This window comes from Rhinopithecus roxellana, chromosome 4 (assembly GCF_007565055.1).
Source record: "Rhinopithecus roxellana isolate Shanxi Qingling chromosome 4, ASM756505v1, whole genome shotgun sequence".
In the NCBI taxonomy this organism is placed as follows: domain Eukaryota; kingdom Metazoa; phylum Chordata; class Mammalia; order Primates; family Cercopithecidae; genus Rhinopithecus; species Rhinopithecus roxellana.
In genome coordinates this window covers 146725565-146748558 of record NC_044552.1, presented here as the reverse complement: position 1 = coordinate 146748558, position 22994 = coordinate 146725565, and the positions used below count along the sequence as shown (strand labels likewise).

Below are 22994 nucleotides of genomic sequence, written 5' to 3'. Positions count from 1 at the left end.
AAAGGAAAATGCTTAGGGTTCAAGATCTATGTAAGAGATATGCAAAACTTCAAAAATACTGAAAAGTGTTGTGTCTATATGCATTTTCCTGGGGAAAAGAGTCAGGAGCTTTTATGAATTTTAAAGGGGTTTATAAACCTCTACCCTAGAAAAGGCTATGAAGAACCAATCTACAGACTTTGGCTAAGCTTTTTAATGTTTTCCAAAAGGAAAAATACTTTTGTAAATTTAAGTTTCACATACAAGGAAATATATTTCATATATAACAGGGAAGAAGATTCATATATTCTACTATAATGTAACAACTTGATAAGGAGACACTGAAGTGACCCTTTCCCATGTTTCTAGTAACTACTCAGGATGTTAACGGTGAAAGGACCATTTAGAAAGCTAATTTCCTTTTCATCATGCTTGTTAAGTGTTTACTTTAATTCACATCCTGTGTGACCCTATGGGAAAATTTTTAACTAATACTGGGGAAAATCCCATAGGGTTACACAGGATGTGAACAGGGCCTGTACTGAACTACCTTCAGCTTGAAAAATAAAATTAGATAGGTGAGTTTCACTTTCTGTTTGTCATAAGTTCCACTTTCTGGCTACCAAAGCTTAGATTCACAGTATATCTGTGTCCGTGCAATAAAATCCCAAGATTCTCACTCTCTTTTAAAGGAAGGATTTCTGCGTGTTGTATAGCAAAATCCTTTCAACAGAAAAATGCAAATCTGTGGTGCTAATCAAGGAGAGGCGGCTGGAGCACTCCAAGTACTCCTCCATACCTGGGCTCACACACAGTTCAGCTGCCGTTTTCCATTTCCTGTGGAGAACATACATCATACCACTTCCCCTATAGAAAAAAAGAAAGCAGCCCAATTTAATTGCTGATGGAAACATTGTCATACTTTCCACTGGCCAAGCTTGAAACCATTACTGATCTAACCTTCATTAATTTTTCCACAACAATTTGCAGAAATGTCAGGAAGCAGCTGTATGAAGACTGATTAATTGTCCTTATCACCATTACTTTACCAGGCTCGCTCTCTCTTCTCTCTCTCTCTCTGTATCCCCACCACCTCCCCTCCCTCTTTTTCAGTTTAAAAATATAATTGGGATTTTTCTGTTTTGGTTGATATTGATGGTGGTATATCATACTCTGAAAAATCCAGATCTATTTTTGATGTCTTTCAGTGGCCCAAACATTTTCAGATCTGGAGGAGACCCCATGAAGTTTGGGATAGCATCCACGAAGGAAAAGGTTGCTTCCTGCTGATTACTCAGTTATAGCTGTTTAAACAGACGTTCATGAATTCAAGTCTTACAGCAACACTGCATTTATTAGTCAATCACAGACACTAAAATTCACTTCCGAAATGTGAATTAGAAAATCAAATGCCCTTTTTCTATTTTTTTTCACTTTCTTTTCTCCCTCATCATTTTCATTTGAGCATATTTGAGCTATACCATCTGTCCCAGCCTATCAAATAATGTACTGTGCATGCCTGGCAAAAACAAGTGGAACAGTACACCTAATAACCCCATGTACGCAACCACTGAGCATCTATAAAAGTGGTACATAACAGAATCTGGCCATCTGGGGATAACTGGTTATAGCAAGCTTAGCTTCTCAGCCAGCACTCAGATTTGCAGACTTTTAACTAGCTGGCGAAGCATCAACTAGTGTTCAAGAAAAGAAACACTAACAAACATTTTTTTTTTCAAAACACAAGAATTCACATGTAAATTTTCAAAGGTGTACTTGCCAGTGTTGCTGACAAGAAGGCTTCAAAAGCAAAGATCAAGGCACTGTCAGGTCCTTGAAATGGAGCCAGAGTCAATCCAAATCTAGCATTTTGCAGCATTACTAAACTTTTTGGGTATGAATATATTTTTCCTTCCCCATATTGCCTGAATATATACAAGCAAGGGAAGAAAGCCGAACAGACTTTGAACCAAATGACATAGTACCTTTCAGAGACAGCTCCAGCAGACTGGGAAGAGTTCCTCCTAGGACTACATTAAAAAAAAAAAAAAATCCAAAGGCTCTCTTCATCCCAGATATACTCATTCCTAGTCTAACCCCAAACCAAAGACAGATTGGACAACCATGGCTTAAGGCATTAAAGTAGTAACTGGACATGTAGCACAGTGGCCCATGGAGCCAGAATCCTTGCTTTCAGTCCCATCTCTGCCACTTACCAGACATACAAATATCATCAGGCAAGTTACCTAACCTCTCCGTGCCTCAGTCTTTTCATCCATAAAATGGGGATACAAATAATATTGTTAAGAGAATTATATGGCATTTAAAAATGGCACTAGGAAGTGAACTCTAAATGCTAGCTATTAACTCTATATTTTTCTGTTGGTATTTCAGGTATCTATTAGCCTAACAGTGAGGAGGAAATAATGTGACATGACTTCCTAAATTAACTTAAGAAAGCCCACTGGGTTGGCTGAAAGGTTTCCCCTGATAATATGAGGATACCCATATTGTTTGAAACACCACCACCAAAACTGGGTCAAGCAATCAAGGCTAAATATTCTATTGTTTCTGTTGACTCCCCCTTAACTGCCACAGGACAGCATGCCTTCTGATGCCACGGGACGTAGGGGCAGGCATGGCTGGAAATTACCACACCTCACCATCACCTCCAGGCCTGGAAAGCAGGGGTGGGGAGAAGGCCACCACAGACCAGCAAAGCACAAACAAAGACAGAAGTTGGCTTGGACTTCGTCATAATCAAAGTACTCATTGAAGAAGCCAAAGGCACTCATTCCCTTGGCACTAAGACCAGGGTTGAGGTGCCAGGAGGCCACACAGTTCAGGAAAGACGCTACTTTTAATTCCTGCTCCACCATATGACTTTAAGTACCTCTCATGCTCTAAAGCCTTAATCTGCAGTTAAACAGAGGATTTCATCTACAGCAGACCTTTGGAGTCTTTTGGCTGCCATGACCTCTTTAGCAGTCTGATGAAGCCTGTGGGCTCATTCTTAGCAGAATGTTTTAAACTATGCTGGATTACAAAGGAAACTAATTATCATGAATATAGGTACCTCAAAATCACTTTCGAAGCAAACTTGTTGACAGTAATATACATGATTCTTTATTAATAATTACAAACAAGATATAGTACAGGTCTAATATTCACCATAATTCGGAGTAGTCATAATCATAAAGATACTTTGAGATATGAATCACAACAGTAATGTGATATGAAACTGTCTGTGATTTCTATTGGTGACAATGTCACTGACATTGCCGAAACTACTGTCATTTGTTGCTTACATGAATAATGAAGGGAGTGCTGAACTTCAGTTAGAGATTAATGAAATACAGCTTTTTTCTCAACCAAATTTTCTGAATTCTGTCCACTTGTGGTTACCCCAGCCTAGGTAAATAATAAATACTTTTATAATTTCATTATCTCAGATCAATGATTGCATTGTGTCCCTGGCTCCCTCCACAGAGAATATTCACAAAGAGAAAGAAAGCAAGTCCTATTCTTTCCAACTGTGTGGAGAAAAACAGATTTACAGGATAGAAGTGTCTTTCCTCATTCCTCTCCAAGTGAAGGAGGGAACACTTATTGACTTGGAAATGAGTTACCCAAACACTCTCAAGCCCTACCAGCCTACAGGCGAATACATAAGAAGTGGCATTAACACCAATTAACCACAGCTCCTGTTCCAGCCCCACCTGCTCACACAGGACCCCCAGTCCCCTGAAAAAGTCCCAACTAAGTATATCTAGGATTCCAGCTAGGGAGACTTAGAAGAGCCCACAGGCAGTCTGACAGCCAGTCACAACACCATCTGCCATGGCTTCCTTCTTGCACCAGCTCCCCCTAGCGTCCTCAGGAAGGATCCCCTCTGCCGCCTCTGCAGATGGCGCCCGCAGTAAGAATGCTAATGCCCAGATGCCCCCACAGACAGCAGAGTCCATACTTCCAGGCAAGAGGGGTTCTTGCCATGGGTCCCACACTTTAGAAAGCCTGCATATCACAAACATGCACAAATAAATTCACTGAAAACTCCACAGCACCTTTATCATAGGCATCCAGATGTCCTGTAACCCTAAACCCTGCGACAAGGGTTTAAGCCCCCAGGGAAATGCTTCTCTTGCCCAATCTCTTTGCACCAAAGAGTAACTGAGTTCGAATGCCCTGAAGGTTCGTGGATTGTGACATTGCAGAGTGTGGAGATAGACATCATTTCCAAAGCAGGGAAGATTCAAGCAGCGTTAACGCTTAGGTAAAAGAAAAGACTTAAGAGTCATTTCTCTCAGATGGTGTAGACGCAACAGATTCTTGCATAACAAGCGTAGCCATGCCAAGCATCCCTTTCCTGGTTTCTCTTCGTGCTCTGATCAGTGGTTCTAGAATCGTTAATAATTAGAGCAGCATTTGGAACAATCGCACATGGCATTTGAAGAGTGTTTTGCAATTAAACAATTCTTATTCTTAAATTTGTAAAGATGTAATAACCTGCATGAAGCATGATGCCAATTATTTACATTAGCAACTAAAATGGACACTAAAAACAAACTTGTGAATAGTTTTGCTTCTGTAAAAACTATTCGAAAAAACAGCTAACGATTTCATTCAATTTCAAAAAAATTAAAAAGCTTCAGCTGTATTTAAATAATTTTGAATTTTAAATGTTTTATTCATTCATTGTGATATGGATTTATTTACCTTTCAATTTTAGCATGTGATTTTGGATATTTTGTAAGAAAAATCCTTTTTTTAAAAAATAGCTTAATTTAAAACATTTTTATACTTATTCTAATTTACATATATGATGAAAATATACTGACATTTTGTATATGTTGAATACAATTACAGTACATGCTTAAATCCTTTAGGCCACTGAGAATGAGTACATGTCGACACCTTAGTATATGTAGCTACTTTTTTGGAGGTCAAAAACTTAAAAAGCAGAGATTTTTAAGAAGCAGTAGAAAATCTAAAAACAGTCTGTTTAAATTTTAAAGCTGCAAATAATGAAAGAAGCGGACTTGTCAAGCATGACCCATATAAAATTCACTAACAGGACATTAGAAATTATTTATTTAATAATGATTTAACTACTGTCCAAAACAATAAAAATGAGCCAGAAAATTATTCTCATCAAATCCACAACGTGAACAAGTCAGATGAAATCCCTGCAACTTCATGTTCTGTGCAAATAAAGATTTTATCACTGATCAAATTAAGAATCTTTGTGGGCCTCCATTTGAACTCTTGCCCCAGAAGCCCCATAAATACTGGCGGCAATGACCCTCCCCCAGCTGTGTGTTCTTAAGGTCCAAGTCAAGCTTGGCTTATAACCAGTTCTCCTTCAAGACTGTCACCAAAGCAGCTCCATCAGGTTTTTTGCTTCCACTCTTCTTCAGAATCTCACAAAGTTTATGGCTAATACCTTGTAGCCATGTAACACAATGGCTCAGATCCAGTCCCAGAGGCTGGGAGGTAACAGTTACAACCTTCATTGACCAACCTGGAAATCTTCTGCCCCATCTCGGCCAGGTACAAAACCACAGCTGAATACCAGTGAGTGATAACACATACAACTAGGGGTGAGAGAGGGGTGGTTCTGCAATTTGAAGCCAATAAAGTCCATACATTTATAGACAGAACCATTGATATTTGGTTTACCCCTCTTTCATCTTTGTTATATCTTCCTGCCTCCAAGGTTCTTGGCTTATAACCCATCTTATACTTCACCACCTCCACATCTCTGGAGCTGGTAGAAGGCATTTCCTACCTGCCATTAAAATTCAGGTCAAGTAGGAGGAAGAATGGCCACAGAGGCCAAAGAGAATGAATGAAGATTCAGAAAATGCCTTTTCACGTTTTTGCTCATGATCCATTTCTTAAACTTGGAGGATAAATCTTGTAGCAAGTTTTTTTTTTTTTTTTCTAATAATTTACATGAGTACAATGAATGTTTTCCATAGAGCTGGGACCTTCACACTTAGAAGTTTAGAGGAGGGATATTTCCTAGACATCTGGATTAAGGGACTGACTCCCACATTAATCCTTATCAGTATCTGTTTAAAGATCTCTATGGGGTCTTGATTTTCATATTTTAAATAGAGAAATAATTTTAGAGGTTTTGTAGATACATACTAAAGTCCAGTTACATACACACACACACACACACACACACACACACACACATACATCACACACCCTCAAAAGCAAGAGGCTGAGTGGTGAAACAGTGAAGGGTTGAGCTGCTTGCCCAAGCTCTGCAAGCTAATCTATGAAATTCAGAGCAAGAACCTCAGTTTCCTGATGTTTCAACCAACGGCCTTTCCAGTTAATCAATGAGCCCTTCCACCACAGCTAACTACTCACATTGTTGCCATGATATTGATATTATTCAATTTAGAAATCTCTTATTAAGGTTTTGATAATATTAGAAAATAAAACTTAGAAATCATTCAGTTATCAAGAATCATTCTTATATTTTATACATTATTATAAAATGTGTAAGGTCAAACACTTCTAATTTTAATAAACATTACAGAAATTTTACAGAACATTTCCAAACTTAATTCTCTAAGGCATCTAAGAGAGTGTGACTAAAAATGTTATCGTGAGTTAAAAAGATTTAAAAATGTGTTCTCCAGAAAATGTTAACTAATTGCATCTGTTCTAAAGAATAATTAAAGTGCCAATAATGAATTTAATTAATTTAAGGTGCCAACCTTAAAATAAAATTGTTTTAATATTTTGGGCAGACTTCCAAAATGCTTCAAACATATGCATATAGAAAGGGCATATGTAAAATAAAAATAATAAATGATTATAATTTAATAAATTTAAAATGAAGCAATAAATATCTTCAAATAAATGAATTAATTATCTTCATCCACTAGTTTGCTTCTATATTCTAAGTAAAATCTAAGTGAACAGATCTTCCACACTAAACAGAGCAGTGATGTTTCTTCAAAAAACACAATTATCATATATTTGATTTAGAAATTTATTTTCAATATCTGAAAAGTGTCTAAGCTCCTTAAAACAAAATATCACTTATTACATAATTCTTGGTTTAGGAGAAATTTCCATTATGTGTATGTTTAAATAGCTTAAGAATAAAAACTCATATCAAGACTCTTAAACCAAGCTTGTCCAACCTATGGCCCATGTGCAGTCCAGGGCGACTTTGAAAGAGGCCCAACACAAATTCGTTAACTTTCTTAAAACATTATGAGATTTTTTTTTCAGCTCATCAGCTATCGTTAGTGTTAGTGTATTTTATGTGTGGCCCAAGACAATTCTTCTCATGTAGCCCAGGGAGGCCAAAAGATTGGACACCCCTGCTGTATAAATACTAAAATATTTTTTTCTTTTTTTTCTTTTTCTTTTTTCTTTTTGAGATGGAGTCTTCCTCTGTAGGCCAGGCTGGAGTGCAGTGGCATGATCTCGGCTCACTGCAGCCTCCACCTCCAGGGTTCAAGCCATTCTGCCCCAGCCTCCCAAGTAGCTGGGATTACAGGCACACGCCACTATGCCCAGCTAAATTTTATATTTTTAGTGGAGATGGGATTTCGCCATGTTGGCCAGGCTGCTCTCGAACTCCTGGCCTCAAGTGATGCACCCGCCTTGGCCTCCCAAACTGCTGGGATTATAGGCATGAGGCACTGCGCCCAGCAAATACGGAAATATTTCAACTCTTGTTCCTGTCAGCTGGTAAAGGTTCACAAAGCACACATTTAAAAGCACAGATATAGTTCTAGATGTTTTTTAAAGGCTATATCCCTTTGGCCAAAAACAATCAAAGAAAATTTTATAATTAAATAATAATTTATAAAAATGATGCTCAGCAATTTTTCATCCACTTGCAACCTTAAGTTTTCGTATCTTTATTACCTCCCCATTAATACTGTATTTCCCAGTTACATTTAATCTATCTTATATTTATCAGAATCAAAAATACAAGTCATAGGCCAGTATCTTACTATTCCTATCCTGAATGAAGAAATGAATGAGTGAATGAATAAATAAAAAACCTAGATGCACACATCAGACCAGTTTCTGTCCTCTCCTCCAAGGCCACAGATATAAGGTATAATAAAACATACATGCTTTAGAAGACAGTGTAGGCACAAATGCATACTATTTAGAAAACAATACCAAAGTCAAATTAACTTTTTTCTCTGTAACGATAAACACAAATCCACATGAACATTTTATTTTTGTCAAATACTTTTAAATTTGGGTTGGGGTTTTCTAAAAATAAACTCCTACATTTACATATAGCTCAATTCAAATATTTTAGTAACTCCAAAATATGTTCATCAACTACAAAAACTCAAAATTTATATTTGACATAAAAATGATTGCCATTTATGCACAGACCTATATATTTTTTATTTGCTTTAGAAACAAAAGAACTTAAACTTAACAGTTCTATGACAAAAGTCCCATAGGTCTCTTAGGTCAATTTGAATTTCTGACTGTTTAAGACAGAGGTTAACTTGGTGGCATGTTACACTTGACTCAAATACTCTTGAATATGTGCTACAAAGCAAATATGAGGAAAAAGTGATGGCCTTGTTTTCTCATGCAACATAACTAAGCTAAAATAAACACAGAATAAATCCTGCAAGGCACAAATCTGTCAGCCACTATCACCAGTTGAAAAAAATGAAGAAAATGATAAAAACGAGGCAAGGAGAGGTAATAATAATAAAGGATAAATTATTACCTGGGAAGGGACATATCACTACACTCAGGTTTACTGTGACCTAAGAGATTGGCTTAGGTCTCCCAGTCTCAACAGTCCCTCACAATTCCAACCATGATCACTGGTTGAAATATCTTGCTACTGCTTCCAAAGGCGGAAGATGTCCCCATATTTTGGGGAATTCCCTGAGGATATTTACATGCACAGATGAACAAACATACTAACCCTATCTATCCCAGGTCTTCCCATAGAAAAGGAGACAATCAGCCTAATAAAACATCTTACCACTTCAATTCTCAAGGAAAAGGAATCCCAACGCTGTAATAGGTAAAGCCTGAAAAGAATGCAGGTCAATTTTTTCAGAAGCTCTGAGAATTCATACTACCATGAACCTGACAGCTAGATTGCTGTACTCTAGCAGGCTAAGCACATTTTAGTGGCAGAGAATAGCTTTGTGAGGTAGGAACATTAATATATAATACTCACCTCATAAATGTAATTTCAAACAAGCTGTCTACCCATAAAACAGGAAAGCTGACTTACTTTGGCTGGTTTCCTACAAGGATGTATTTTATCTAAAATTTTGCCTGTTTTCTCTACTCAGCTATATCTCCCAGCCCCCAGTCTGGGATAAAACAGGAATTCAACAAACGTTTGTTGACTGAGTGATCAAGTGAATGGATGAATGAGTGAACGAATGATTGTAAACACACTCACTCTCCATACTCATGTACTGTTGTGCCTTTGTGGGGTTTAGGAGCAATTGTTTCTTCTTCCATTCTACTACTCCTGTTAATTTCTCTCTTGTTATTCCTGTTAAATTATAGGATGGTTTGATATAATTTAAAATACCCCTTTTTAATAACATGGGTACCTCCGTGAAAGTTCTTTTATCAAGCCCAGTTGGCTACATAATTGCTTGAAAAAACAGAAACCAACTAAACATAAGCATGATATAAATTTCACCCCTTTAAATTATATAATAATAGGCTGTTCATCTTTACAAAGCAATTTCTGAATTTTTCTTTAACAAGCTCTATCATTATTCCTAAAGGTTCGATTATTAATAGTATCCCTATCACCTTCTGCTAGCATATTGCACCCCTGCCCTGTGTTTCCTCAGGTTGGGTGTGACAAAGTATGCCTGCATATGACTGTGTGTTTTGTCTATGTATTGGCACATAAATATCCTTGAGGACAGGAAAAGAACTGGTGTGTGTGTCTGTGTGCGCACACGCACGTGCATGCACTTCCCTGGATTGTTCTCCATGGAAATCTCCCTCCAGATGGGAAAAGCGCCAAGGAGAGCCCGAGGACTTCCCTGACCCTAAGCCAAGGGTGTGTCAAGTGTGCTCACCATTGTCAGCTGGTGCCCAAAGGGAAGGAGTGGGAAGGAGGAAGGAGGTAGCAGGGAGGAGTATGAAAGTTGGTAGTGAGTGTGGAGATCTTTTAATTGCAAGAAAATAATCTGGGAGTCTAACATTTTTTGCAGTATTTTAAAGTGTGCAAAGACTTCACAGGACTAGCACATTCTCAAATGACACCTCTAAGACCAACCCAAGCATAAAGATCTACTGAGGCTTATCTAAACTTTGCCCATTAAGGAGAAATCACAGAAACAGCTGTCTTCTCCTCACTGGTGTACTTAATTATGTACTCAAGTAATAACCTTTAGAATGTTTTCGCCCTGTGTTTGCCTGTGTTTTCAGCTATATTTCTATACTGAAACCTCTTCAAATTCACATGGCATTCTTAAATTGCCAAATCCATTGGTCCTTTCTTAGATCACAACACTGATGTTGACTTTGCAGCACTATACGCTGAACACTCCCTTAAAATAAGGCTCTAAGCTCAAGATCTGACATACCCTATGCACTCAAGTAAGAGCTCCTCTCGTTAGCAAGCTCCTCCTCCCTTTGCTTCCTTGAGACTTGCCTCTTTTAGTTTTCCAGCTACATTTCTGACAGCTAAAGTACTTTGGAATCTTTTATATGATTTTCAAGGCCCAGACGAAGTGTTTTCCCCTAATCAACTTCCCCACTTTTGCAGTGTCAGAATTAATGCCAGTCTCTCTTGTGTTCTCATAACCTTTGCTCAACTCCCATTATCTCACTAATCATCACCTGCTCTGGATTTTAGTTGAGGGCATTTTTTTTTTTTTTTTTTCAAGACAGAGTCTTGCTGTGTCATTTAGGCTGGAGTGCAGTGGTGTATTCTCGGCTCACTACAACCTCCACCTTCTGGGTTCAAGCAATTCTCCTGCCTCAGCCTCCCCAGGAGCTGGGATTATAGGCACATGCCACCATGCTTGGCTAATTTTTGTATTTATAGTAGAGATGGGGTTTCACCATGTTGGCCAGGCTGGTCTCAAACTCCTGACCTCGTGATCTGCCCGCCTCAGCCTCCCGAAGTGCTGGGATTACAGGCATGAGCCACTGCACCTGGCCTGAGAACATATTTTATATCCCTAACTAAATTTCCAGCTACTTGAGAACAGGACCATTCTTATTAATCTCAATACTGAGCACAATGTCTTGCACATGGCTGGCTTTCCATAAATGTTGGTTGATTAAAAAGTTGACAACAGATATCAAGTTGAATCTTTAACTGCTTCCTGTTTCTCACCCTTCACAGCCAATCCCAAGCCAAAGCCTACAGAATACAATCATCCTAGTTCAGAACTTTACTACCTCTCATGGAGACTATCCCAATAGCTTCGTAATTTGTCACCCTCCAGGTTTTCCAATTCTTCTTGGTGATACCATCTGTGGTGAGCAGATTAATCTTTCAAACTATAACCCAATCATGTGATTCCTTAGCTCAAAAGTGGGTAAAGTTTTTCTAGTGCCTATCAAATTGATGTGCTAATTGCATTCCAGACGTTCTATGCTCTCTAGGTCTCTAGGTTCCTCCCTTCCTCTTCTTTCATGTCTCCTCTTCACTTACCAATGTTATGTTCCAAACATACCATGTTACTTTTCCTTCCATAATCAAACCAACTTTATCCATCCCAACTCTTTACGTAGGTGAATATCATTCTTGCCACCTATCAAAATCTTGCCCATCCTTAAAGCTGTCCTCAGGAAATACCTCCTGCTCCCCAAGCCCTCTACCCAAGCAAACCCATAGGAAAAGTGACATAATTTCTTTCTCTTCACAAAACATTTTATTTATACATCTCTGAGAGCACTACTATAAGTTTTCTTATATTCAAATCAGGTATGTATTAGTCTGATCTCTATTTTAGGTAGGGTTTATAAGCAACTTGAAGGCTGAAATGCAGACTTACTCATCATTGTATTCCTCCACAGCACCAAAACACTACATTGCATATGGCAGAAATGCCATAAATATTCATTGAGTTTAAATGAACTAAAGCTTTTAAAAATAGCCAAAAAAGTTCAGGTTCCATGTAAGAAGAATGGGGCTCAAGCCAACTGAGTGTTGGCGTCTGCGATGATTGGTGTCCTCAAAATTTCCACTTAAGGATGATGACAGAATCAAGCTCTGCTACAGCCAATGAATAATTTATTTGTGCACAAAACGTTCTGTTAATGGAAATCTTTTTATGGCTCAAGATCTAAAATATATTTACTGCCCTATAGTTATTAGATGTTTGCTGTAATCATTAGGTACACAAGGTAATGACAAATGATAATTACAGGATCATTATATAATCTTAAACTGATTTAATCAAGAGCATCTCTTCTGAAATTCAAAAACTCCTCAGTGGATGGGGATGGGAAAGATTACGCTGGAACCAATCAACTCATTGCTACCATCAAATTTAAGAAACTAAGGTTTTCTGTTGTTAGAAATACCACCAATTGAAATAGTAACTTTAGATACAAATGGCTAGTACTTTTTTTTCCAAGCTCAATTAAAAATCGCCCCACCTCCCCAAACTAGACTGCCTCAATCAATGAAACATATCAGAGAAAAAGAGAAGTGCATGTATTTGCGCATTCCCTAGATGTTCCAGCCTGCCAAAAAATGTTTCTTTGCTGTGCTATTTCAGCAAGTCGTGAGATGGCAATGATCATCCTCCTCAAAAGAAAAAGATAGTTATTTTTCCTGTATGTTTTTATTTTAAGAGGCTGGAAGGCACACTTCTGGCTGCTGAAAGTACTCTGACACATACACATGTTCCTGAGGAGGTGAATTCGTGGGGGGATTTTGGCAGGGTGAAGGTTAAGAAAACCTAAAACCATCCTAAGCTCTTGGGAAATATTTAAGGAGCTGAAAAAACAGCAAAAAGAGGAAGACGATGAAGTCTTCCAGTGAATTCTGTTTCCAACTATAAACCTTCATGAAAAACGAAAAGTAAGGTAGTATAAAATACATGCTTCTTATTCATATTTATCTCAGACTCAACTGGTACACAATCAAAGTCATGACACTATTAGGCAACCAGCTTCTCTCTTTACCTCATGTTTTCTATTAAAAGTGATATTCAAACTCCAAAGCTCAAAGCCTGGAGTCATCACTGACAGCTTCCTCCTGCTCCCCAACCCCAGAATGCATGCACATCCACACAAGCTCACCCTAGACCCAATCAGGCAGTCCCTACACTGGTGTCCTGCACACTTTCCTTCATATGGTCTGTGCCTGTCAATCCTTATCACTACCCTCCAACCAGACCCTCACACCGCTCTGCTCTCCCACCACACACAGTAAGCAGGAGACTGGCAGGTACTCTGGGTACAAATGGCAAAGTGCCAAAGGCCAGATCCAGGCCTGGTGCCCTTGCATGCCTGAGATCCAGGGACAATTCTCAGAGACAGTGAGCCGTGGAAGTGTTGAGGGTCCTAAGAAAAACAATTTGAGTGGATCACAGCCACAAGGGCACCATGATGCAAAACCTGAGAAGTAAGGAACTGAAGGGGATATGGGAGGAAGTCAGAAAGAACTTCCTGAACCTAGGATTCAAGTCTCCACTGAGGTCTGCGATGCAGTGCCTTCATCTGTAATGTAAGGGTGGGAAGATATACAGGGCACAACATGAGGTGACAGCTCTTGTTTGAATTCATGGAAGTGCCTGCTAAGTGGCTTCTGTGCTTGGAGTGACTGCTGCCCCCCATGCCACCTCACCCGCCATCCAACAGGGCCCAACCCAACCCATCTCCCTGAAGTGCAGCTCTGACTGCAGTGCTCTCCTACTCAAAGGTTTTCAGGGGCTTCCCAGACCCCTTTCTCCTGCAGTCAAGGTCAGCTCTGCTTTGCCTTCACACTACACAGGAATCCCTCATAGTCAGAGGCCACATGTAATTTATCTCATTAAATTTTTTCAGAGGTCAATTATTTTTGTTGCCATAGTCGAAACAAGGAGAATAAGACCTCCTGGTCAGGGACTGTAGGGGTTTTTAAGGTTGTTCTGCTGTGTGGGGAAGGGGTTTGTTAGTATTTTACTTTAAGAGCAATTTTTGCACTAAAAAATTCATAAATTTGTACTCATGACCCAGCTCTGGATATTTAATAAGTATCAGACTTCAGATTCATCTCACAAATATAATTAAAATTAAACCTGTGTCCAGGTATTGATTTTCAGTCCCCAAAGTGAATTTTAAAACAGAAATTTGGCCAGGTACAGTGGCTCACACCTGTAATCACAGCACTTTGGGAGGCCAAGGTGGGCAGATCACCTGAGGTCGGGAGTTCAAGACTAGACTGGCCAACATGGTGAAACCCCATCTCTACCAAAAATACAAAAAACTAGCTGGGCACGGTGTCGGATGCCTGTAATCCCAGCTACTAGGGAGGCTGAGGCAGGAGAATCACTTGAACCCGAGAGGCAGAGGTTGCAGTGAGCCGAGATCATGCCACTGCATTTCATCCTGGGCAACAAGAGCGAAACTCTGTCTCAAAAAAAAGAAAAAGAAAGAAAGAAAAAGGAAAAAGAAAAACTCACAAGCAATTATTTTTATTAAACTCAACAAATATTTATTAAATGTCTACTATATTTTTCAATCACCATTTTTAAGAATAAAGAAGACACAAGCAACTTACAGTGCAGGCATATGACAGGAAAACCTCACATAAATTATTATAATGTGCAAGTACAGAAATGCATACAAAAAGTGGTATGAGAGAAGTATCGATTGTTAAGGGGTGATGCAGGCAAAGGAGCTCAAACATGAAGAGAATACCACAATAAAATTATTAACCAGACTCTGACATCAGTAAAGTGCATTAACCCAAAATGCAAATAATAGATGAGGTAGAAAATGCGATTAAGAAAGCGAATTTTTCTTTTGGCAATTCATGGGTGAGACGTCAATGTGATATCAGATTCAAACATAAAGATCTCTATGTGGGGGATTTTGTCCAATATCTAATTAAAGGAATTATAGTGAAAATTGTAATTGCCAAGGGAACCAGAACTCAGAGGTGATTCTTGATCCATAAGGGATATTGCTTGGAAATCATGAGATTCTCAGATTAGGGAAGTGATTGGGTAAACTTAACAGTGGGTATCATCAGGTTTTGGTTTCCAGAAGGTGATATCTGACAGAAGTCTGGAAAATTTACAATCCACATCTTTCTACAGCATTTTGTTCCTTGGACTACCTCAAGATTCCCTAAAATTATAAGATTTGATTCTGCCCCCAAATTTTGACATGGCTGGCTTCTATTTCTTTATGTGGATCATAATACACAGAACATAGTGACCACATCCACAATGCTCCAACATTTGAACACTAGACCAGTTAACTAGACTGGTGACTTGGCAGTGACTGACATGTTAGCCAAAAATGGGAGAACCAGAGTTGAATTCTGGTTCTATGACTCACCAGTGCTGTGACTTTAAGCAAATCACTCAACTAAAACCAGCTCCCCACTATGAAGCCTCCAGTCCGTTACACACAAAATAAAGTGTGAGTAATAACTACATAATAGTTATTACCTCAAATGATATAATGTACATGGAAGCCACCTGTAGACAGAGAGTAGGGCATTACACAAATACTAATTCATGCCATCATAGAAACAAGGCATATGATCAGTCGCTAAGATCCACTGTGTAGGTTTTGCATGGGAAGTGAAAAATGAGACGCTCCTTCACACAGCCATCCTACACTGCAAACTGAAGGGGACAGGAAGGATAGACAGAAGGAAATACTATGAAATGATATGAAAGAAGCCTTCAGTCAGGGTTTCAGATGGCTAGAGCATGCTTGTGGAACAAAATGAGATTTGCTCATACTACTGGTTTAGTTAATATTAACTGATGGAATGATGAATATGTGAATGAAAAGTTACTGAATGCATGAATGAATGAAGGTATAGCCAGGTAAAATGCTTGAAAAACAAAGCAGGAGGAGTCAAATTGTGAATAAGAAAAAAAAAGAAAATAATTTTGGAAAAATGAAGCCATGTAGTTCAAATAAGCTAACAGTAATGGGCTCCACTCACCTAAGCCAGAATAGCAAAACAAAGGGCAGTCTTTGTAAGGCGGCCAGAAGAAATCTAGAGCATACATAAAAGTCCACATTTTCACATCAGTTTGTAAATATTAATACTCAAACATAAATGCTGATGCCCTCTTCTGTTACCTTAAAATACAAGGAACTAAACAAAAGATTTGTATGCATCTGAAGAGCTATAAAAATATAAAAGGAAACCCTGTATAATAGGAAATATTTTGAGGGCCACAATATACTGAAACTTGTAAGGTCTACTCTGAATGATCTGTGATGGCAGGAGTTATAGTACACCCGGAGATAACAGAAAGAAAATCTAATTTGCACCTTTATCAAATCGCTATAAGACCAGCTAAAATGTAACCAAATAGAATGAATTAAAAGGGTTTTCTTCCTTCTCATTTTCCTAATTGGTATAAGTAATAATAAGAAAAGCATATAAAGTCATATCAAAGAGAAAGGAGAGATAAATGGATGAAGAAAAGGTTTGGGGAAATCACAAAATACAGCAATTTCCACAGAACATAGTATTATGTATTTTGGACTTCCTAATTTAAAGTAAGATTTCAGTGATGTCTGACTCCAAAAATTACTAACAGTAATAATTATATAATTCTCAGTAAATTAATTACTGCTCTTTAACCCAATATTTTCAGATTTATGAGATTCTTAATAATTTTCACCTTCTTTTTGTAGGAAGGAATGTCACTTACATAATTCCTAAATAAATATATCCAATGTAGTGACAGCATATAAATCTGATCACCCATGTGTTTAAAAGCCCAGACTCCAGCTAATACTACTTTAAAATGAATAATGTCAAGACCAGTCAAAAGCATTCACTGCTTGAAGGAAAATGCCAGAACATGCAAAGCAACATTATTGTAAAAAATAATAATAATAATTTGCATTTACTAACTTTTCAAAAAGTATCATAAAAGGAGGAATATTCTATGGATGAGAACATTCCTTTCTTCACAAACTGTTTTCTATTTACTACCAATTTGTGGTGGGAGGAGTTGGGCATATTTTTAAAATGTATTATTTGTAAAAAAAAGTTATATTGGAAAAAATCCTCATTGGGGCTAATGCACAGGGCCAGGTTCATTGATAAAGTCACCAAGAGGTTGCTGATTATGTATGCATCATGAAAATGCTTACCTATTCCATATGAAGTACTTCCTTACCAAAATAAGTATTTGATTTAATTGAGAAAATATACCCAGCTCTTTGAGTAAAGACCATGTTGATAGGATAAAGAATCAGTCGCATGATAAATGAAATATAATTCTGGTTACATTTAACCAGTGACTGCAATGACTATTACCCCTATTAATCACCATCATCATAACCACTACTATGAACTCCTAGTATTTGCCAGGTATTTAATCCTCATAGAGCCTTATGAACTAAGCAGCATCCTTATTTAATGCAAAACAATTGTTTCAAAGCACAGTGACCCCAATGAGCTAACTCAACCAAGGGAGTCCAGAACTCACAGTGCAATAAGCAAGAAGGCCATCTGCACTCAATGCCCAGGCCATGTCCATTCTCAGAAGGCACTGATAAAACAGTTGCTTGAATATAATTTAAATTAGGCACCATCAATTTAGATGTCACTTAACACTTAGGGTACTTTGGAAATAACTGTAAAAGCCAAACTTCTGAGTAGGTGGAAAATTAAATGTGGCAAACAAAGACATTTAAGTTAGTGATTTAGATTATTAATTTTCATCTTCTAACATCTATCATAGCTACTGAAAAAATTAGGGCCTTGCTTTTCACACTTCTAAATATCTGTCTTCCTAATGGGTTTTTTGTCTAACTGCCTTATATCCCTTTAATTATCCAAAACTTTTTCAAACGGCACCATATGCCCATAACAATGAAAATTGTTGGTTGCAAATAAACAATGAATCATGAAGCTTACAAGCCAAATGAAAAGGGGTCTCTGGAATGTCCACACGTGATATTTCTATACTCACTGGATGCTCAAAAGCTACACTAGCAAATCAAGTTCCTAGGCAGCTATCTCAAGGGAGATTATTTTAGACAAAGCTTAGGGTAGTCGTTGGCACTGCATAAACTGTACAACATTATCACTAAAAAACCATCTGACATCATCTTGTCTTAAGATGTTCACAGGTGAAGCAGACACTATTAGTGGGTTTGGTTTAGAAGCTGTCTTCCCAGATGATTAGACACTTTCCTCTCTTGTTCATTATCATTCATCAGGTTTTAAAATAGCTCCAGTTTATTTGGAGGAAAATTAAGTAACAAGCTGTACAATTTTAGAATCATGAATAACATTTAGAATTTCAGAAATTCAAATCTTGTGACCTAAATTAGGAATACAGTTTTTTTCCCAATTTTTCTTTACTGTGTAAAGGGTTAATTAAAGCATGAGTTTGCTTGGAGTTTTTTTAAAAAATTCCCAAGACCTAAAATCAGTATCATTTAAATTTCTGATGCCAAAAATCTGTTTGACAGAGCAGGCTTTACTATACTGACATTTTAACAGTAGCCAAAGTCCTGTTCCCACTAAATTCTGTGTTGGCAGCACCAATAATTTGCTAAAAGCCTAAACTCCTCCTGGTAACTAATGTGTTCTCAACCTCAGGAGCTTTCCACAGCAGCACAGTGCAACAAGGAAGCTGAATCAATCAAGTCTTTCCTTAAGATTTCTATTCTTATTACAGAAACTATGATTTCTATAAAACGAGAATGGATTAAAATATGGAAAGATGCTAATTTACTTTAAATGTTCATTACATCTTAGATGTGAATCTGACAAAATGCAATAAAACTACATATAAAAACCTTACTCAAAGTAAAATCTGATATTTTTACATTACTTCAAGATTATAACAAGCAAATCATCATTAATATATCAAATAAAAGAATCTGGTTTCAAACTATAAATGACAACATTTTCTAATCTTCAGCTAAAATCAGATATTTCCAAAAATGCAATAAAGATATGAATATTTTCATTTAGATAACATCCAAAACATCTATCACAGGTTTCAAGAGCCTCAAATAATTACTGTCAAAATTTCACACAAAGCTTATTTAATATTGTGCTTGAGGAATCTTTCCAATCACTTTAAAATCAAACCATATAGAAAGCACTTGGCTTGACTTACCTAGTGGCTGTATGTTAAAGAATCGGTAAAAGAGCATTCCAACCAAATCAATTCACTTAATTTTTCAGGTAGATCTGATTACTGTGGTCTTTTAAAAAATTCAAAGGCTCCACCTAATGAGGAAAAAACAAAGAACTGCATTTAAACTGGAGCATGATTATATGATCTATACATTAATAACGCAAAAATCAAATCCAGACTATTATGATATTATACTATCTTTTCCTAAGTTACTGTGCTACTTAAAGCTATAAAACAGCAAAAGCAGCTAGGAATTAAGTTAAATTTTCCAGTTTGGGGTAAAATGAATGTTCACGCATAGAGAAAACGATAAAAGAATACAACAAAATGTGAGAACAGAAGAGTTTGTTATTGGGAGGTGGAAATCATGGTTATATAATGCCAGTTAAGACATTAAAATTAGGGATGAGGGGAAAATGCAATTTATTGTTTTGGAATTATACTCATTGGTTCTTCCAATTTACTGATGCAGTGAAAATTTGTAGGTGACAGTCCCTGAAAGCCCTTAAGCCCTAGCTACATGCAATCTCTATTGAGAAATAGAAACTAATATCCAGACAGATCATTTAAACATAAAAATGGTCAAGAAGTCTTGGAGATAATTCACTAGCATGGATTTCCAAATCGTTCTGAGAATGTTACACCTTGTCACCACAGAAAGTGTTTACTCTCCTAAGGACTCATAAATAGCTTAATTATTATTTATAAATAATATTAGTTTACTCCATTCACTCTGCCAGTAGAAGCACTTTTCCTGAAATTCAAACATTAAATTACCATCTCAGCTCTAAGAGAAAGTTTGAGAGAAAGCAAGCATTAACTTAACTAGACAGAGAGCCTAAAAGGAATGCTAGAGGGCTGAGCAGAAGGGTGAAATAGAAAATTGGACAGTTTCTAGCTACTCCCAAATTAGGTCTTCCCAGGACAGACTTAGTATTTTCAAACATACTAATATTTCAAAAAGTCTCAGAACATCAAACACCATCATATTTAAATGAAAGTTCAAAAACATTCCAAAGCCATAAGCACAAGATTTTTTTATTGTGCAATTTGGAATTAGCCATGCGCTGCCACTCCCCCAAACCCACTAAACACATTAACAAAATTAATTGATAATCTCAGTATTAAAAAATAAAGATTGAAACAGATGTTATCCACTAGTATTAGAAGGTAGTTGCTCCAGAAAAGGACAAAACAAAAGATGTTGCTAACAATAGAGAGGACAAATAGCAGTAACTGTACATACTAACTAGAAATCCACATAGTCATGGGAAATACGTGTTCACTTTCAAGAAAACCTGTGTCTAGATTCTAGTCTTACTGCTATTCAAGAAATGATCATTTAGGAAACTCATCTGGACACGGTCTCAAAAGACTTCTTCATTAACAGAGATAAAAAATCGTTATTCCAGGGTTCTTGCCATAAACATGATGAGACAAATGTCAAATGGTTTGGTTACTTAAAATTATACTGTATCAACAAATACAATCACCTAAACAATGAACTGTAAACTGATTCAACACACACATTTTTCGCATTTGAATATCTAGACCGGTGAAAATATTTCTGTACTTTTCCTAGCATTTTATGCAAAAGTTACAAAGCCTCTCTCAAATAATATTTAGTAGCCAGCTTCATAATATCACTTCTGAATACTTCCCAGGATGGTTTTGTGCAGCAGCTAGCATAACTTTTCTTGCTGTTAGTCACTTTCCAAGAAAGAGGTAGGGTACTCCCTTCAAGATGCAGGACAAACTTCAAGATTCTTAAAAATCCTTTCTCATTGATTTCTCAATGTACAATGTAAAACTGACTTACACAAAAGTCTTTTTCAGCCCCTCTTCATTTCTTAGGTAGGGTATTGTTTTCTAAAATTATGTAACTCTTGCCTCATAAGAGGTCTTACATTTCCTAAAGATAACCAGTCATTAAGTAATATGCTAAAAGGTTTTTCACCTGTATTGCAGCAACTATGCTCTCATTTCTAATTGGTTGTCTAAGTGCAGTGACTTCAAACTACTTAGGAATTTTTCAGTGTTCCCATAGAGTACCTAAAAGTGGTAGTAATGGGCACCTCATATCAAAGTTCAAAAGCACTAAGTACAAAATATATTAGTCACCCATACGGATGATTCAGCTAAATGACTGCTACTGACTAGCACAGAAGAAGCAGATCTGTTGCCTGTACAACAAGTAAGCCTCGCGAACAAACCACAATATAACATTTATTTAGAAATGTTCAATTCCTTAAAAATAACCACATATAATGAAAGGAAAATAAACACACGATGGTAAATGGCCTACAATCGCTACACCACACAGCAGTGCAACACCTCAAATAATTTTATAACTTAATGAAAGTCATTGAATCTAAACTTCCTTACCTTTAATTTATTTTTATTGCCTGCCTTACCAACCTGGGCAGGGACTGGGGGTTGGGGGAGGGACTCTTAATGTTTTTTGGCTCTTATCAACTCTTAATGTTTTTTGGCTCTATTAGAAAATCTAAATACATCTGACCTTTGTATTTCAGTTATATGTTACATGGTCTAAACAATGGAGCAATTTATCATTAGCTAATATTTGATCATGCTTGTCACCAATTGGTTTGTTTCAGTTATTTGCATGTAATAAATCAGATGTACACACAATGCTGGGCTTGAGTGACTTTCTCTAGCTGAGTGGTCTACCGGGAGTAGTACACAGGAACCATGCTCACTGAGTTCACCAGGACACTCCAAGGGAGCAGTTGAATTGACCATACTGTCGCAATACTAATCACAGTAAATGAGCTTTTCGAGGAGCGCTCTAGAGTAGCAAACCACACTCTGGAGTAAGCCTGTGAATCATAATGTCTCTATAGATGTAAATAACTCTTAATAGTTATCAAACACTCTCCTTTCATTGACAATGAAACTGAAGCCCAGAAGGTCACCTGTACAAGGTCATGCAACTAGAAGCAGTTTTCCTGTACCATTCTACTGTTTTCCCCTTTGCATCGTAGAGCCACTGTGCCTCTCATAGGCAAAAATTCAATCATAGCTAGCAGAAGTTTACTGAACACCAACTACGTTAAACCTGCTTATCAGCTTGGCATGGGAAGGAAAAGGGGACAGTAATGAGTTCACAGTGAGAGAGAACAAGCTTCAAATAACACAGGCTCCAAAGTACCCCCTTCATCATGGTTACAATCAACTCGTCTCTTCACAAACTCAGTGAAGAAGTGGCCAATTAAAATAGGGAAACCAAGAATACCCTGACACAGTTATATGCCCAAGACATCTTAACATATTTTGCAGGGTTTCAAAGTGAAACTTGAAAAGCCCTCCCCTTATGGCTAATTAGTACAGCTATTCTTAGTTATTTATATGAACATTATTTTTCCTTATAAACACTTAACTTATTATTTTTCCTTATAAACATTGATGACATTTTTAACCAGAAAGACACCATTTATCCCATCACCCAAACACAATTCTTTTCATTTTTAAAAATTTTAATCTATTATTTGTCCCCATGTAAGCATATTTTCACAGAGATATCCTCATAATGCAGATATAATTGTGTATTCTTATGTTTTAATTTAACATTTCATAAGTATATTATTTCCATGAAATTCAGTTTTCATTTTTACTAGCCATATGATATTCCATAAAGCTAACATAAAGTTATTTCCTTCATCATTCTTATATGTGGCAACATTT

General features: G+C 37.2%; 1 protein-coding gene across 7 annotated transcripts in view; it reads right to left on the bottom strand.

Annotated features, from left to right (window-relative positions):
• HIVEP2 (HIVEP zinc finger 2) overlaps positions 1-22994 on the bottom strand; it is a 197630-nt gene that overhangs the window by 66843 nt on the left and 107793 nt on the right. For 4 of the 7 annotated variants that reach the window (XM_030928435.1, XM_010354972.2, XM_030928437.1 and 1 more), the window contains exons 2-3: positions 19269-19381; positions 779-846 (exon numbers count right to left, since the gene is read on the bottom strand). The gene's annotated coding sequence lies outside the window, so the exon portion shown is untranslated. The remainder of the gene's footprint in view (positions 1-778; positions 847-19268; positions 19382-22994) is intronic. The other 3 variants (XM_030928438.1, XM_010354971.2, XM_030928439.1) reach the window with 1 other exon arrangement.